The sequence below is a fragment of the Melospiza melodia genome, chromosome 8 (genome assembly GCF_035770615.1).
Source record: "Melospiza melodia melodia isolate bMelMel2 chromosome 8, bMelMel2.pri, whole genome shotgun sequence".
NCBI classification, from domain to species: domain Eukaryota; kingdom Metazoa; phylum Chordata; class Aves; order Passeriformes; family Passerellidae; genus Melospiza; species Melospiza melodia.
The window spans coordinates 18,087,331-18,099,281 of record NC_086201.1 but is presented as its reverse complement, the minus strand read 5'-3'; the positions used below and the strand labels follow the sequence as shown (position 1 = coordinate 18,099,281).

The window sequence follows — 11,951 nt, the reverse complement described above, 5'->3', positions numbered from 1 at the left end:
ATGTATGTTTAGGTGCTCCAACACCACAAAGGTCTGTGTCACTCAAGTTTTAACTCTCTTTAGTGACCTTTAGACCAAATAGATCTAAAGGTAAGTGCAATTAGAAAAAAAAATTCAAAGAAAGAAAAAACCCCACTCCCTGGTCCATTCGGATTGGTGATGTAAAGGTGATTAAGTAACAACCCAAGAAATATCCTTGTGAAAATGTATTTTTTTAATCCCCCATGCCTTAAGTGCTTTCAGGCAGCTCAGGAAGGACCAGGTCAACTTCTACAATACGAAGCAGAGTTCTGCTGTCAAGGATGTATTACTGAAAAGATACTTCTCCATCTAGCTCAAGGCATAGAGAATTTCATTTTGTTAAATCCAATGTATGCAGTTAGCAAGGTGAGCTATACTTCTGGAGCCAAGGCTAACCAATAACTAGATTCATAAATTGATCCCTTGTTATTTATGAGTGATTTAATAAGAACTGTAGTGGGAATTTTACACATGTGGCTGGCAGGGTGTCATTCTGTGCTCACTCAGAGTATTTATGTCTATGTAGGTACTGCAACCTGTGTATTGCAGGATGAAACTAAATATCTTAACACCTCAAAATGCTGCTGTTAGTTTAAAGGAAAAAAAAATTCCAGAAACAGCAATTTAAAAGAAAGTCCACAAGAAAATGCTTTTAAAACATGTCATACTAAATATTTGCTTTGTAAACTGTGTTAGTCTTCAGTGAAATAAGTATTTGCTTATATTATTAAACAACAATTAAAGACATGTAACGCAGTGAAATTTAATAAAACACACAGATAGCTTCCAAATAAATATGTAAATTGTGACTGAATTATCTTACAATATGAGAATAAAAAATGAATTAAGTAACTCTAAATAAATTGCACACACATACACAAAGTACAAATCTGAGACAGATAAAAAATAACACCTAAAAGAACATTGCTCATTTATAATATCGACTGAGATAGTTTTAAGTCTTTCTTGTTATTTGTAAAGAAATTGTTGAGACTCCTGCACCTAAAATTAGACTTACAATGTCAGTTACATTGTGTTCTTGGCTGCGACATCCTTGGCTGCGCAGCCCCTACACTGCACTCTCGTGTGCTGATGTGGTAATGCAGCAGCTCACTACTACTTGTTTCAATAGTGTGCAGTCTCTTCTATACAGAGATGCACCATAGGAAAGGAGTGACATGGCAGTTACCAGCATGGGCGAGAACTCCTTGGACCTAATTTTTTGCTACTGGAGGATTCAGCAAGAAAAAAATTATTAACTCAAGTGTTCTTTTCTGAACTGGCACTGTCGATCAGGACTACTAAATATTTATTTTGCAAATAAAACTAACTGAAAGTAGTCAGACAAGTTGTTACTATCACAGTATGGTTCAACAATAATTATTCATAGAATAATAACAAAACACTTATTTTTAGTGTAAAGACCCTACTATAACTGCTCAAGCAATTCTCTTTTGGCTGTAACAGGAATTGAGATACTCAATTCCTTCATAACAACGTGTGTTTCTTGGCTTTATCACACCTGTGCTTATCCTACGTATAATGACCATGACCACTCTGATGCACTTCTAGACCAAATTTAGTGAGTTGTTGACACGGCAGTGGTTGGTGAAAGGTTACACTCAATAATCTTGGGTGTCTTTTCCAACCTTAAGGATTCTGTGATTCTAAGTGCACCAGTAACCTACTGCCATCACCTCAATCCTTCCATCACCTCAATCCTGCAGATGTTTCCAATTTTATATTCAGTTTTACTTATGCTTTTAAGGATGCACCAGGAATCCTAAAATAATTTTAAAACATTTGAATAATGTGCTATTGCTACTGATATGTTACAAAATCAACATTTAGAAACCCTGGGCAAAATTGTTTAGCTAATTTTTGATTATACAATTGTAATGCTTATTTGCATATATTAGCAAAAAACATGCATTGAGGAAAAGAGGAAAGGGATTGATAGGGGATCATCTTAAAAAGCAATAAAATAGCTGTAATCCACAACAATGTCTAACAATAGAAAAACTCTAGCTGCAGTCCTTTCTGCAATGTCACTAAGGTTGCTGTGGAAATAATTGTCACTAACACAAAATTGAAAGCATGGAGTATCTGGAAACTCACAGCTCAGTCTGCAGCATCTCTAGTGTTAAATTTCTAATGTAAAAATTTCTCACCCATAAATCATATTCTCTCAGTCCTTTTCTGCCTCCCACCCAGCTGCACCTCCACCCACCCTACTTCAAGGCTGTACTGTTTGTGCAAGGTAATGTTCATCGCTGCATATAGTAAAATGATTCTACCTTCTGTTACCCAACAGTTCTTCTTTTTCAATCCATATCATTAATAGTTAGTCACAGAGCTATTATTCATTCTCTGAACTCCTAAAATGAGATATCACTGATAGGTTTATATCCTTAGCAACTGCACATAATATGGAGAACTGTATTTTACTCAGCCACATCATCACACATTCCTATTTCTGCTTGCAAACAGACTCTTGTTGTTGTTAAAGAAAGGGTGTCAACAACAGGCTTCAACAGGGTATTTCATACCAGTTAATATGTACAGCACGTCTTTACCTCCCCAGCAATGTCACCAGTTTGAGTGACTGCAGCCTTTCAGCCCAAAAGTAGATTTCTCTACCAGCTAGTCCCTATTAACGCCTGATTCTACTGTAAAAGTATACACAAGTACATATATATAAATATAGATACATGGGTTTGCCTTAAATAATTCTGTCTCCCTATATGTAGAAGCAAGTCAGATATGTTAAATAGTCTAAAATATTTGAGCACATAGTGAAAAGTGCTCCTGTAAATATAGATGCTTATTTTAAAATTTTATATTTGCTATATTTTACTTTAATTATTTTTTACATATTCTTTCATTTTACTCCATATGCCCCAAATAGAAGAGATAGGACTGTGACATTCTTTAAACAAAATGTAATTGTTTCAATAGTCATAATCAGATTTTATATGTACTAGGAAAGACTGTGCAGGATATGCAAAAAAATAAGTTATCTAACTTTACATACATGTTTGCATAAACATATTTTTCTATAATAAAGGAAGATGTTTTGGAAGACTTCTTTCTCTTATAACAAACATGAAGGAAGACTTTTTTCTCTTATAACAAACAGTGGTCTGCTGGTCTTTCAACATAGACCCAACTGGGACAGACCCTCTCTCATACATGACTTATCATTTTCCTAAGCCAGTAACAACATTCATAAATAAGGCAAGTCATAAGGTCAGATGATTCTACAGTGGCACAAATACTTAAAAGCTAACATCTCTGTAAGAAAATTCTCCATTTGATGAGGAAAGTACCTTCACTGTTCAAATCCCAGTTTTGGATGCTTTTGGCCAGAACTGGCAGCAGATCTCTTGAAATTCTACATTCCTTTTAGGTCAACCATGCTTTCAAAGCACCACAAGGAATCCAAAACCTACAAGCTTAACACAACTATTACCTCCTTACACAAGGGGAACCTTCCTTCATGCAGTCCTAGAGTAACACTGTGTTCCATACACAAACCAACCTGGTATGGTCTGCTCTCCATTTCCATATATGCAACAACCCCATGAGGGCTGAACAATCCCTCATGTTAAAATAACAAAAAGAAAACCAAGCCCTACAAAGCTTTAAAAATCATACCTGGAGTTACTTATTACAAAATACTACAATTTTGCTCCATTTGTACCTCTTTTTGTTGTTCTTTTCCCAGAGCCTCACTTTCTTAAACCTTTCCTAAAGAAAGTCAGGGCTACTGCATCTTACGGTCGTAAATACTTTACCTGCAAAACAAAGAGACAGAATTACTTAAGTTTTGAATTAGAGATATGAGAACCACAGCAGTCACTGTTGCTCCTTCAGGCTTCAAAGACCGCCAGAAAAGTCCATTACCCTTTTTCTCAAATGCTATTATCAACTCAGACAGCACATGGTGGTTTTCTGTAGGCCTAGGTTTTCTGAAGGAAGGCAGAAATAGGGCAGCAGGTGAGATAGTGTTTCTTGAGGAGCACAGGGTAAAGCCAGGGTTCTGAAGGGATACCATTAATAGCAAAATGGGACTAAGATGTGTGGGGAAGTACTTAACACTTAAATTAGAGTATGTCTGTCTATACTTTCTTTTTAACAAAGAAGATTAAATTACAGAGAGCACAAATTAAATAAATACCACTACCATATTACGTGCCACCCCTACATCTATGAAAATGGTATTCTCAGGTATATATGAACTTGTTATGCCAAGCCTCTTCAGTAACTCTCCTAAAAAAACTGTATTTTTTGCCTTGAGACGTGGAGGATATTTTGTAATATCTCCAGCTGAACTTGTCTATTGAACACAGATTCATGCATATATATCATGCATATATTCACACAATTGCACATACAAACAGTTATCAACTATTCCATTTCTTCCTCACATTGAAAATGCTCCAGAAGTCTCTCTTGTCAGTTATCTTTACTGAAAATAGAAAGGGATTGTTTTTATTAGCAAATACTTTATTGTTATAATCACAGTTATCCATTCCTTTAGTTAGTTGCTATTGCCAATGGAGATTATTCTCAGTCTTTCCCCAGTGACGCTCTATTTGTCACTATTCTGGGCATTAATCCAAGTCCAAAGATAGGAATGAAAATTATAGGCTCTTCCTACATAGCTTTCCTTTTTAGCAACTTCATGCAGGCTCCACATTAGCAACTTCTAACTTCTCTCAAATTTCTTCCTACATAAGTCATTCTCCAAACAGATCAAAAGTGGAAAAAATTCAGCTCAATGCTCAAAGGGATTTTATCCTTTAACTTCTTACTGAAAATACTTCTTTTTCCTTTTTTTTTTTTTCAAATTCAAATAAAGGTAGTAGTTTTGGGGGGGGGTGGTTGGTTGTTGTTTACTTGGAGCATTTTCTATAGTACACACATTAATATCTGAGATAAAATATTAATGGATTTTTCTTCACAGTAGTTCCATAAAATGGTAAATATCATTGCCCTCATTTTAGCAGTAGGAAACTCATGCACAGATAGTGAACTGCATGTGCAACATCATAAGAGAAGAATATGCTGAAATCAGGAATACCTTTCTGAAGATACAATCCTTTTCATTCCTAGTTCTTTCCAGGGTTTTGGAAAGTATTGCTATATATTTTTACTGTTGTTCTGTGATGTTAATTAAATGGAGTGTTGAATGTTTGTTTGATCTAATTCATCACACTATATTAATAGATAAAGCTCAATAATGGGTCATGATTTATTCTGCCAAATGTTAACAAACAAAAAAGTTGGAAAAGCTAATAATAATATGCATTAAGCAACCAATAAAAAATAGGTAACCAAATTTAATTCTCTCCCAGTCTGAATTAATTGACAGCAAGTCTATTTTGAAGCAGGAGACAGAACTAAGGTGTCACTGTAACCATCTGTCATATATGCTTTGACAAAGAGGAGAGATTTGTAAGGTACATCCACATCCTACTGCTAATGGAAAATCTCTGTGTGTTGTATGGAGCCCTTACATACCAGTAGGAGTATGTTGGACCAAACACTGCTCTCTACATGTTTACCAAATCTCTTGGTTTACATCAAGTTGATACTTAAAAGGAGATCTACTGTTTTACTGAACTTCAGTGGAAACTATATTTGCACGTAGCTCTTTAACCTCTAAAATAAAATCAACAGCTCTTGCCAGATACTTCTTGGCTGCATTTCACAATGTAATGTTTTAATTTAGGATTAAAATTAGCAATCAAATATGATTACGAAGTGAATAGTGATTGGGAAGCACAATCACCTAACTAAGATTAAACATTAGGATTGGCAAATCAGAAAATGCTTGTGAAAGAAAAAATGGAAGAGGTTGCAAATGTAGTCAAAAGAGAAGCTAAATGGCAGGGAAGTCATTAGCAAAATAATACTTGATAAGCCTGATTGCCTCCTACTTATTTTTGCCCAACCATTTAAAAATTATCCCTTCCCACAGTCCTTTCTAGTTTTCTCCCTCTTTCTTCCTTCCCCTGGCTAGTCCTTTTGGCAGGACAAAAGCTATCTATTCTTCTACTCCTAGTCAAAAGAAATCAGTCTTTCACTTACTAATGGATTCCAAACCTGAATTACTGAAGAACCAACTACAGGATTTATACAAACAAATGTGCCACATCTACAAACAACAAAAACAAACAAGAAGCATAACAAAGTAATCCATTACATCCTACAGGTATATGGATTTGGTTAGCTCTTCTGCTATATTCATACAATACCATAGAGTATTTAGGAGTTTCACCACAGACGGCTCTTTGCCCAAGCTTTCATCATTATATTGTCTCTATAAATCATATTTTTAAATAATGAACAAGTGAAAACATATGGGGAATTAATAGTTTCTAAAAGGATAACAAAAATATTATGTCCCTTGGTACATAATAAATAAACTATAATCAGTTTACTGATGGTAACATTTTACACCATAAATAAGCTAAATACTTACATTGCATCATTCAAACACCAACTTCCTTGATCAGACTTGCAGTATTTTATCTCACCACTCTGCACAGAGAGAAACATGAGTTTGAAAGCAGTCAAGGCTCATAACTGGACGGACAATTGTAAGGAATTCGAACTTACAAAGATGGTCCTGAACAAAAGACAGGAGTTTGACTAATCTCTGGCACAATCTTAATTACTCTAGATAAGTTTTGTCATGTTTTTATAATACTACACTCTGTAATTTGATTTTTATTTTCCATCGCTGATAAATCGTTTTGAGCACGGCAAGACGCGCCCAAGGCATTCAGAGGCCGCCGTGAGCCTCTCTTTGCAGGTGCCGGCGCGGCGGCGGAAAGCCTTCCCTCCCCGCGGCGGCTCTGCGGGGGCAGCGCGGGCCGGCAGCGCCCCCTGGTGCCCGGCCGGGCAGGCGCTCGCCGGGGCGGGAACGCGGAGCTCCGAGGCCCAGCAAAAGCGCTGCGCTCCTCAAGCCTCGCTGGGGGAGCTCCTCGCTGTGGAGTTTAGAAATGCGCGGTGTGAGGACAGACTGAGCAAGAACCACTCCGTTCTGCAATGAGGGGTTAAAGACAAAGCAAAGAACTTCATTAAAGGATCCATATGGTGTACTAGAGATACAAGGGATTTGCATGTCAAAAGATGAGGAAAGGGGTCTGTTTACACTCAACAGTATATTGTGTTCAACACTAGAAGAAAAATGTTGAGTAAATTGAACTTAGTTTTTCAAATAAACCAGGAGCTTACCATATTAAGGGCAGCATTTTTACGCTACTACAAGTAATCAGTTCACCATCCACTTTGGAAAATACAGAAGATGAATTCCCTAAAAAGGAAGAGAATCGTGCCATTGACTAGGATTTGTTCTGAAAACATTCAAGGATGAAAAAACAAAAAGCACAGCTGAAACAATAAGCACTAGTAACAGAAATTAATACTGTAACACCTAATTTAATTCTTTGGAAATAAAAGCACATAAGCAGTAATCAAAGAAACTTGATTTACTTCTGGATAGGATCTGTTAGGGCACTGGAAAAATACTATAGTGAAAGCTCTAGAAATGCACATGGCCTCACGTTAACAGTGAATCAATAACACCCAGCAGAACACCAGCACATGCAATATTAGCATCTTCTGCTACAGATCAGAAACAGAACCGGATCAATTAAGCTAACAAATGGGTAACACAGTGCCATTACACTCAGCATCAATCAATACCATGCATGAGGCAAACAAACTATGAATACTTCACAAAACCAGCTCTAAATATAATGTAAATATAAATATAAGCCTGCCAAACATGCCTCTGTGGCCTTACCTTGTGTTCTCTGAACACTGAATGCCTTCAGGGTAAGTTATCAGTCACTTGTGCCTTACTTTCTTGCCTCTAGTTCTCCTACTTCTCTTTAGATCCTTTAATCTAAAATCTTTTCTAGCAATACTTCAAGCAAATCCCAATTTTAGTAGCTTCCTCCTCACTCAAATTCTGGCTCATACCCAGTAAACAATCAAGGAAACACAACTGACTCCTGTTCAACCTCTTTTCTCCCCCAAGAAGGGTAGTCCAGCAGTTAAGAATGTGGTATCCCCTTTAATCCCAGACCCTTAGGTACACACAAGCACAGTTAGCTGCTAACCCACAGGCTGTCACAGCACTCACCTTCCAGTAATTGGAATATTAAGCAACCATTTATTCTCCTAATTACTTTTTCAATTCTAGTAAAGAAATAACAGTAGAGCTGCTGTGATTCAAAAGTACACAAGGAAAAAACTTCCAAGCTTCTAGAAAGATGAAAGAAACTTCTAGGAAAGCAAATAACCAGTTCTTTTTGGACTCATACACTTTAGCTGAAGGGTTACAGGGTGTAACATAGCAAGGCAGTTCCCAGTTCAGAACCATGAGTTCTTAGTATGGTTCTCTAACAGCAGTGTGCCTGCACTCTGGGTTTTGCTGTGGCTATTTTGAACTAGAAGAATTCCAGTTTTGATTTTCCCAGCTACAGATCTCATAAGTTAATGAGTCAGAGTGGCAAACAGTGAGTTTACATTTCAAACATGTGATAAGAAAAATTCATATGTAAAGCTTCAATTTCTCCTAGTTGGTTTTATGTGAGACTTAAATTAAATAAACAGTATATTATTTGTCACAACCAACTAGAAAGGTGCAGCCAGTTGGAGTTCAAGATTTTGTTTTCCCTCCATATGCTTCCTTTGACCATTACAGTGCAGGAAAGGAGGCAGAAAATGTTATCACATAAGACTGAAGCTTCAGGATCCACAATGAGAACCATCAACAAAAAGTTACCAACACTGCCTACACAAGACTTATCAATTATAAGCTTAAAGACACTGTTTCTCCAAAACAGACTATGATACCTTCAACTTGCAGGAGAGGAAAAGCTATACTGATAACTTCCAGGTCAGTTATACAGCTTTTGTCCACCAACTTCACAAATACTACAGGTTCTTATGAAGACCAGCTTAGAAGTTTTAGGATATAAACATTTTCCTCAAGCCATAATTCTTTTGAGTAGCTTCTGTAAAGCTCTATACACCCTTACAGGAGACCAGGTGCTTGGTAATTCTTAAGCTCTCTAGCTACCAACACAGGCAGACTGTCATATTAGGAGGCTGCACTCCCCTGTAGTCCTGATTGTCCTTGCAGGGGGCACAATACAGCTGGACAGTTTCTGTTCGTTGCTCACATGCATCATCACATCATCAAAAAATTCTCAACAAAACCTTTTTTTAAAATGGTCCATAATCTCTTTCTGGCAGACTGTTATGTGTCTCACAACTAAATTAATTTGCTGTTGAAAACATTAGCCCTTTTTTAATATGTTTGCCTCAAAGACAAAGACACTATTAAAAAGCAAAAGGTTACTGACCTTTTTACAAAGGACTAAACAATCTGACATTAAAGTGTCATGTGATTATAACAATCATTCCTTACAAAGAATGCTCTTTTTTTCTGTTTTATTACTTCATTTAGAGATAAAAGGAAATGTAGTCTTTATATGTCAATTTGCATCACATGACTTATTTTTCTAGGCCAACTTCGTGTCTAATCTTATATCTTTGATCTTATATGGTTTCAGATGACACAGACATTCTTGGAGTACACAAAGAGCTTATAGTATTGACTCTTCTTTGGTTTTTGTTAATGCCTTGTTTGCTTTAATATATTTAATGCTTGTGAAAGATGACAATGGTTCCATTGGCATTTTGAAATCTAGTTCTCAAGCAGTAACACTGGCAAAACAGAAGTTGCAACAGTGTAGGCTTCTCCACAAAGCTCTGCTAACACCATCCAACACCATCTCACCCTATTATGTATTGCAGTGTGCACACCTTGCCCGGTGGGGATGGCAGGCATGTTTGTGCATAGTTTCCTGGATCATTCTTGGTGTTCTTTCAGGCAGCCATATAATGTCACACGTGCCATTTTCCAATACCACTAGCACCATTGACATGAAGCAAATACTTAGCACTACCTTCTCCAGCCACAAATTAATTTATGATTTCAAGATGAATGCATCTGATCATCCCAAATCATTATTGCTTATATTTTGCAGTCACTCTATTGATAATTCAATTTAAGTCACATTCTCTGTCTAGTCCTACTTGTAGAAAGTGTTTTGCCATGGAAAATTTCCCAAGATACTCTCCAGTAAACAAAAACCCACTCCTTTTTACTTTGTCTGTTCTGGTTTTATTGTGATTGCTCTTCCCACCCTGCCTCACATTTCTGTGGATCTTCAGGATTCTCTTGCTGAATTTCTGCTCATAAGTACTAAAGGTACTAATAAAGATTCCTTTTTGGTGTTTGTTGCTCTAACTCATTTTGGCCTCCTTAGTATGTTTCTGCATTTCACGAAAATTTATCTTTCTTTCTGTTTCCTTTCTTAGGCACAAATTCTTTTGTGCGTATCTTTTTTGAAGATGCCACCTGTTTTGGTTTTTTTTATAATTGTCTCCTGTGGTTTAATTATGTTGGCATCCTTCAGAGCTTGATCCTGCCCCACAACCAGAGGGGTAAACAATTGTACAAACTGTCCTACAGCAAACTCTCAAAGAACTTAATGTAAACAGTCGATTATGGACTTGCAGGGCACCCTACAATTTTATTCACACTGTACTGCAAATCTTAAGGCTAGGACAAAAACCAGTATTAACCATTCTAGACAATAACCACATACCAAAGCACAACAAGAAACACAGAGCACTCCAAGAAATCAAAAATTACTCTCATAGTATAGGAAAAGCATCTCTGCACAATCTTTTGGGAACTGTCTATTCCTTTCCCTAATTCACTGTGACTATACTGAATTAAAACTGAAGGTTTATAAACACTACTTGGAATCATGCCAGTGTGACCAATAGAAGTAAAATTTTAAATAAGTGGGTGCCACAATCAGGCACCAGCCCCCTTATGTGCCAAGAGCTGCATAGTGGGAGCTTGACTTAATTTGTTAAAAAAAGGCCTGAAGGATGTATCTGATTAATTATAAGGTTATACAGGAGAAAGTATTTGCACGAAACAGAAATTATTTTCTAAGGTAACTAATACATACTCCAAACAACAATTAAAACAAAATCACATTATTCAGGGCACTATTATAGAGCATGTGGGTGTTAGATACAGAGGCCTTGTGAGGAAATTGCTACAGTACTAAACACAGAGAGTCTGGTAGAAGACTATCTTGAAAACCTACTATATGGTTTATTACACTCTGCTTTGAAACAGCTTAATTCTCTGGTTTCAAACAGAATTCTTTGTGCAGTCCGAGAAAGAAAATAACATTGCTACAAATCACAAGAATTGCATCTTAGGCCTCTCAAAGTTTCTTTGCTGAGTCATGTCATCTGACTAGTCACACAAGAATACATGTCAGCTTGTAGCTTGTCATGGAGATGATTAGAGATTTTTTTGAAGGAGCTGAAGCTAATGTGCTTAAGCTATCGAACAAAAATGTCATATATGCTCTTTATGTGCACTTTGTTCTCCATATTAAATCATATGCATCATAGATCTTTAAGGACAAAGTTACTGATGCACACAGCACATGTGCTCCTTTAACCACCACAGTTTACCCTAGCAAAGTATTATCAAATATAGGAGTTCTTAAGACTATAGAAAGGAAATTAGCATGCTCTATTTTCTCTGCTATTTAATTGTGATCTCTCAGGCATTTTTTCCCCATCATGATTTAATCTTGTTGAAAATTTTGGGTCCACATTCTGATGATGCCCTCCAGTAATTGGAGTATGTTCCTAAAGTTAGGTAGATTTTTTTTTTACTCTTGTAGGCCCTACATTTTTTGTTTGGCAATACTTCACAATATTAATTAGTGCCTCCAATTTTTTATCAATGCCTACTACTTCCTACGGGTTTTGGTTTAAGATGTATGTTTCTTTGTGTGGCTTCC

General features: G+C 36.7%; 1 long non-coding RNA gene across 1 annotated transcript; it reads right to left on the bottom strand.

Annotated features, from left to right (window-relative positions):
• Positions 1-3,786: 3,786 nt before the first annotated feature.
• LOC134421036 (uncharacterized) lies at positions 3,787-6,727 on the bottom strand. The gene is made up of 3 exons (XR_010028501.1): positions 6,649-6,727; positions 6,512-6,570; positions 3,787-3,818 (listed from the first exon to the last, which is right to left on the bottom strand). It is a non-coding gene; the product is annotated as an uncharacterized LOC134421036 (long non-coding RNA).
• Positions 6,728-11,951: the final 5,224 nt, after the last annotated feature.